Consider the following 6,767-nt stretch of genomic DNA (forward strand, 5'->3'; position numbering starts at 1 on the left):
GAAAATAACACTGAGACTCAGCTTGGAAAAATGGTAGCTAATATATTTGGGGGAAAAAATTCTGAAACGCAAACACTGAGTGGGTGAAAAAAGTCTGGAAAGCAGTGATGCTGAAAGTGACCTGGGGTGATAGAAGAGAAGAAATTAAACCTGAATTTTAAATGTGTCATGGCTGAAAATGTGGCAATGAAATTTTGGGCTGCATGTGTAAAGGTGCCACTCAATAGGCTAGGGAAGTAACTGCCCCTCTGCTTACCCCGACTCTTACCCTTGAGAAGTGCACATAGATATTAGCCCTTCTATGTGGAGGGGGAAGTCAGTGGTGTCTCTCAGGAATTCCCTGACATACTTCTCTGATGGGCTGAGGGGGAAAATATGCATACCTGTTGTGATAGGGTAGGCTGGGGTGGCCCATATTGGGTGGGGAAAGAACAGTGTAAAAACCTGATGCCCCTCAGATTGCCCTGGAAAGGCAATGCGGTATGGCGACACAGGCTTCTGAATGGATGACTTTGATCTTTGGTGGATTCCTTGAGTTCCTTAAGGCTGAGGCTGGAACCACAGCTGTTTCCTGTCTAGCAAAGGAACAATTTGAGCAGTTTTCCATGAGGGTAAACTTGTGAAGGGTCTTCCCCTTTTTCTGCCCCTGCCCTACCCTCCAGCTGCCTTTAATTCCCTCTTGTTGATTTTTACCATGGGGAAGTGTGATCTGGCCTTATACCTTACTTGAGGGGCCACAAGTAAAATACTGTTTCTGCTTCTGAAAACCATATTGCCGGAAAGATATAGATGATTGCATGGAGGGCAGAGAACAGCAACAGATATGATCAGGGGCTAGGTGGAACGACTTATGGTGAAAGATAAAGATAAATAGATAGCTTGGCTCAATGATGACTAAAGCCATGGTGGGTAGTGATAACAAGTCCTCCAATATTTAAAAGAGAAAGGAGGAGAAAAAGGAGTTTAGTATGATATCTGGAGTGTTGTTTATACCAAGACTGAATTTAGCCAATTTTTCTGTAATGGTAGTTTGCAGCTTCTGCAGAGCCAACATTCTCCAGTTTCAAATCTTGTATCCAAGGATGAGCATCTCAGAATATTTTTATCTTGGGTGCCTATAATTTCCCTCTCTACCCCTTTACCATAGTACCTGAGCACTCACGTATGTACTCATCCTTGCAATACTCCTGTCTGGCAGGGCAGTGCTGTTATCCCCATTTATCAGATGTGGAACAGAGACACGGTTCTAAGTGGCTTGGCCAAGGTCACACAAGACAGAACAGGGATTTTGAACCCTGGCTTCCGAAGTCCCAGACTAGGGCCCTAATCTCTTGGACGTTCTTTTTCCTTTCTCAATTAGCCATGACACGCAATTTTGGTTTTTAAGCTTGGCGTCACAAGACACCCTGACATTGAATGAATGGAATCCTTTTTTATGAATGAGAACTTGTACATGAAATTCAGCTAAACAATCTAAATTTTAGATATCTATGGCCATTGTTTCAGAGGTGATGAGTAATCACAACTCGTATTCTGGTACCTCATTTTCTTCAGTGGGAGCTGAGATTAACCAGCACTTCTGGAAAGAAGGCCACTATAGTGTGGATACTGTGTTACAGTGTATTAGGCTGTGGTCAGAATTAAAATTAGGTTCAAATAATGGTTGCAGTCTGACCAAGAGCTTATACTGGATCTGTGCCTTCAGTCTCCCTCTCTTGCTAGTTTTCAGCTTGGTGATTCTATTCATATTCTCCTTGGGTACAGCTGGCCGCTTTCTTTCAAGTGGCGTTATATTGCCATCTTTCCTTGAAGGTGGGTTTGTTCCAGACAGTTGGCTTCCTGATATTGAGATGTTGCTTCCCATTAACTGGCTTTGCTTCTCAATGATTGAGCTGCTGCTGCTTCTTGTTTACTGTTCTCGTTTTACAGCTCTCGGCTTGTTGCTTGAGCTGACATGTCAATAGGCTCCCTGACAACATCAAATATCTCCCTGTGTTGCCTTTCTTCCCCCAGCTGCTTCTTTTTACTGTGCTTAACTTCATGTTCTTGCTCATTAGCTGTTTAGACTACTGTCTGGACTCCAAGTGATTCCCTGGTGACTTTTTTTGCTAATTTCCTACAGAACTTATTGCATTTTTAGTATATTGCTGGCCATGGATTCTGTCTGTCTAAAAGACTTGCATAGGTAGGTCATTTTAAAAAAAAAATATTGTCCATATATTTTTAGCTACCATGGTACTAAATTTCTGAGAGGATATTAAGGAAAACCTGAATAAATATTTTTGTGCAAATATCTACATTTTAAAGTTCTGATTCATAAACATTACTTTGCGTCCCACAGCTGTAGGAAATAATAGCCCTATTTGGTTAGGGATGTTAATCCTGACATATATTTGGAACTAGTCTTCAAGTCACTTACTACAGGAACTTAGTGTTGCTAAGTTCTACCAGATAACTTTTCATCTCCCAGGAACAACTCACCATGCTTTTGTGGTATTTGGTTTATTGAGGATGTAGTCACTCTTATACTTTTCCAAATTTTTAGGCACTGCTCCTTCTACTTCCTCTATTGGTTCCCAGTACCTTCATTCTGAAAACCTAAGCTTTCTGATTTTTCCTGTCTTTAGTTGGGCTGATTTCTTCTAAATTGCTGTTTTTAGGTTATTTGAATTTCTGGTTTTACAGACAGTCTAAGCCACACATAAATCTTAGATTTTTTTTAAGAGCCCTAGTCATGGGTTGATTTAAATGAGGATCTGGTATGAGCATTTAAACTACCCTGAGAGCCATCAATCAACATGCTTAAGGGCTGGATCCTGCAAACTGCTGAGCACCTGTAGCTACTCAATGGGAATCGTGGGTGCTCAGTACTTCATAGGATCAGACCCTACATTGTGAACATACATAAACAATGAGATAAATGCAGAAACAATGTAAGTAGAACATACATTCAAAGAAAGGAACATAGACACCTCAGATTATGGCAATTGATTCTATGCCCTACTTGATATTTAGCACTGTTTTTTCACCTACATTCTGGAGTGGCTCTCCCTCTTTCCCTGTCCCAGAATAGCTGTGCAGGGGTCTGACCTAATCTGGCTCCCAGCACTGGGAAGCATAAAGCAGATGTTTGGTTATCACAGTCAGTGTGCTAGCTTAGTAGGAACATTTTGGGGCTGGGGGGAATGGGAGAATGACTCATTTCCTATGTGCCAGGATGTCTGTGCCAAGAACAACACTGGCTACAGGTGTAGCGAGAGGTAACCATCTCAGTGCTCCTTGATATCTGCAGAGAATATGGCTTTCCATAATTCTCTCAAGTGGTCTGCCACCTACCCTTTCCCAGAATGGCTGAAGCTCATAAGAACCACAGCTGAGCTTTTCAAAATTCACTAGATTTTCATTTTTTATCTGAAATTGTCCCAGCCACATCATTTCATACTCTGTGTATGTGAGTGGTTCTTCTGTGGCAGGCCAACGCTGAGGTTAAAGAAGACTATAGTTTTGATTGAAGAATATATATAAAGTAAAAGATTCAGGATCGTAAGTAAAAGGCAACTCAGAACAGCCCTGACTAAGTTAGGTCCTGCACTTGGAATTCTCCATTTAATCTAAAAAAACGGAACTTGTAAATTGAAAGTATTACTTGATGGTAACCTGAAGTATAAAGGTTTCCGCATTGTGAGTTGGAACTGCTGTGTTAGTTATGAGTTTATAATCTAAGGGGGGGATTTTAAGCACCTAGAAAATCACAGGAAGAGCACTATCATCCACAAAGCCAAATTAGGTATTGAGGCTCCCTATGCAATGAATGAGGAGCGACCGGAGCCTTAGAATTTAATCCACAAAAGTCAGCATTCTAGATGTGGATCTGCCTAAGATAGCCAATGGGAGATGCTGATGAAAGGGGGTTGTGCTACGCCCCCCACCCCTCTCTGAGCTGGGCGCCTAAATCCAGGCTGCAAGGAGATTCGGATCTCTACTTGGGATCTGTGAATGGGCAATTGCCCCCTAGAATCAGGTGGTTTAGGTACCTGCTTCGCTCCATGCAAAACAGACATAAGAGGAAGTGTTAATGGTGGTGACACGCATTTTATAACTTTTAGCCCCATGGTCAGGGCACTTGCCTGGGATGAGGGGCCCAGTCCTGTAGACATGATATGAGTATGCCTTAGATCTGATACCTGTCAGACCTCACTGCAAGAGGAGCAAATGCAAGCCACTGATTTGTGCAGATGCTGTGCCCTCACCTAAAACACAAAGGGGCACAGGGGACAAGTAGGGCAAGTGTGCAGAGTGGAACTCAGGGTGACCTCTGGTTTTGGGGGCTAGGGCATGGGCTACCTAAACAGTTGACCTGGCTTAGGTTCCTATGGGTATGTCTGCACTGCAGTTAAAAACCCATGGCTCGCCCGTGCCAGTTGGCTCAGGCTAAGGGGTTGTTGAATTGTGGTGTAGATGCTTGGGAACTAGGACCCTGTGATGTGGATGGATCCCAGAACTCAGGCTGCAGCCCAATCCCTAATGTCTACGCTGCAATTAAACAGCCCCTTAGCCTGAGTGAGCTGGGACGGGCCAGTTGCGAGGGTCTAATTAGAGTGTAGATACATCTTAGCTTTAGGAGCTGCAGAAGCCTATCTAGGACTTGTCTGCCAGTCTCACCACATCAACTGCTTAAGTGCCTGTGCCCATCTTTTCAGCATTTCTCTCCTGGCTAGTTTATGTGGCTCCTTGCTCAGCTGGCTGGCTTCCAAAAATCCCTTTCTGAATCACTTAAACTATCCCCATGCTATTTCTAGGGATCCTAGACTGCACTGAGCTGCCTAACTTTGGGCTGAAAATGCCACAAAGTGGCAAGCTGCCTAGAGGTGAGGTATCACAATACTGAGTGGAACACCCCCATAAATCCCCTTTAAAATCTGGGCCTGAGCCCCTTTTCCAAGCTACTGAGAGCCTTTAGCCCAATGGATAAATCAGTAGGAATTGGGGGAGTTTAGCACCTTTCAGGATCAGCACCTGTTAAGTTACCTTATTTCAGACACCCCCACCCCTCCCAAGATGAAATAAGGATAGCACTCAAGGCCCTTGAAGTAAGCTCACATGTCACAGTGATGATAATGACAAAACATGTTCTGTCAAGCAGCCCTGTACTTCGGGAGCCATCTTCAGCTCCTCTCTCTCATTCCCACCCCTCCATCCATGTTGTCTTTATATCTTGATGTTTTTGTCCATTACATTTCTAAAATCTCACCTTTTTTCCTTTCGTCCAGAGAGCTAAAGACATCCAGGACTTCATCGTTCCCCATCTTGATTAGGTGCCTAGTCACGGTCCTCTCTGACACTCCTATCACCATCTCCCTCTCTCTGATGCACACAACAGAGCAGCTAAGAGCATCTTCCTGGGTTATCATTCTGACTACATTACCACCTCCCACTTCTTGGAATCAGTTCCCTGTCTCCCACCATATCATTTTCAGTTCATGAGAGATCTTTTAGGACTTTGCCCATTTTATTTCTCTGCTACAATTTACAGCACATCTTAAAAGAAACTTGTTAGAAGACAAAAATGCTGTTAATTATTTATTAAACCAATTGTAAATATTAATTTTGAAATGCTATTATATCCTTTGTACAAACTTTATATGAAAGTATAGTTATATAATAATGATTATTGAATACAACAGCTAATCCCAAGAAGCCTCAGAGCAGAAATTTTATAGCCTCTGACATTAAATTTATGCATGTTTTAAATGAGTAATACAGATATTAAGTGAGTAAGAGTGTGGATCAGGTGGTGTTAGTTGGCATAACAGTGTTAATGCTACAAAACAGGGGTATTATTGAAAAATTTTACTGTACACTGCTTGGCCACTGAAGGAAAATGTAAACATTGTACCTATCAGAAATAGCTAAGATATATGCTTCAGCCATTACCACATTTAAAGGGTGATTTTTACAAAGAAGAGTTATGCATACAATTCCCACTGAACTTCAATGGATTTGGGCACCTGATTGCCTTTTGTACCTTTTGAAAATCTCCCCCTTAAAGTGTGTGTATGTTGGGTGTTGCGTTTCACAATTGCCAGGTGTCTACTGAGAGAGTTAAATTTTAAACGAGGAAATCATACCTTGAAGTGGAGTTCTGGGAGAGAGGATGTAGTTAAGTATGGGGAACTTTTGAAGTGATATGACAAATGAAATGCATAGAGACCAATTAATGGAAAAGGCTAATCATACATGAATTCATGAAAGATTGCTTCAACCTAATCTTACATTAGAGCTCTTGCTCTTAATAGATTATTCAATTTGGCTAGTTAAATTAATATGGCAAAGTGGCTTGCTGAGAGATTCAGCCTGTAGTTGTGACTTACTCTAGATGGGCTCAGAAAGCAACATTTGGAAAGGATAAGCGAAAGACATTGCTGCTGCAGCCAGACTTCCCAGTGTTCTTATGAATGTCTCCACTGTGCTTCTAAAACCACTTAACACTTGCTGCAGGGTGTCCAGGACAGAGGCCAAATATAATCAGTGTGGGAATAGTGGACATTGTCTGAGCTGCACAAAAGAACACTCTGTGAAATGCCACTGAAATTATGAGGTCCAGTGCTATATTTATGACTGCAGGTTCTGCAGAGAGCAACGTTGTCTCATTTGGCTAGACTTTTTGTTAATGTAGTGGGTCAAACTGTTGGCCTGCTAGTGAACATAGGTTTGTCAGTGTCCCAGGTACCCATTTCTTTGCTAACTATAATTTCATGACTTTCCTT

Source organism: Emydura macquarii, unplaced genomic scaffold, assembly GCF_026122565.2.
Source record: "Emydura macquarii macquarii isolate MOO-44397 ecotype Brisbane River unplaced genomic scaffold, CSIRO-AGI_Emac_v2 contig_3128, whole genome shotgun sequence".
Taxonomy (NCBI): domain Eukaryota; kingdom Metazoa; phylum Chordata; order Testudines; family Chelidae; genus Emydura; species Emydura macquarii.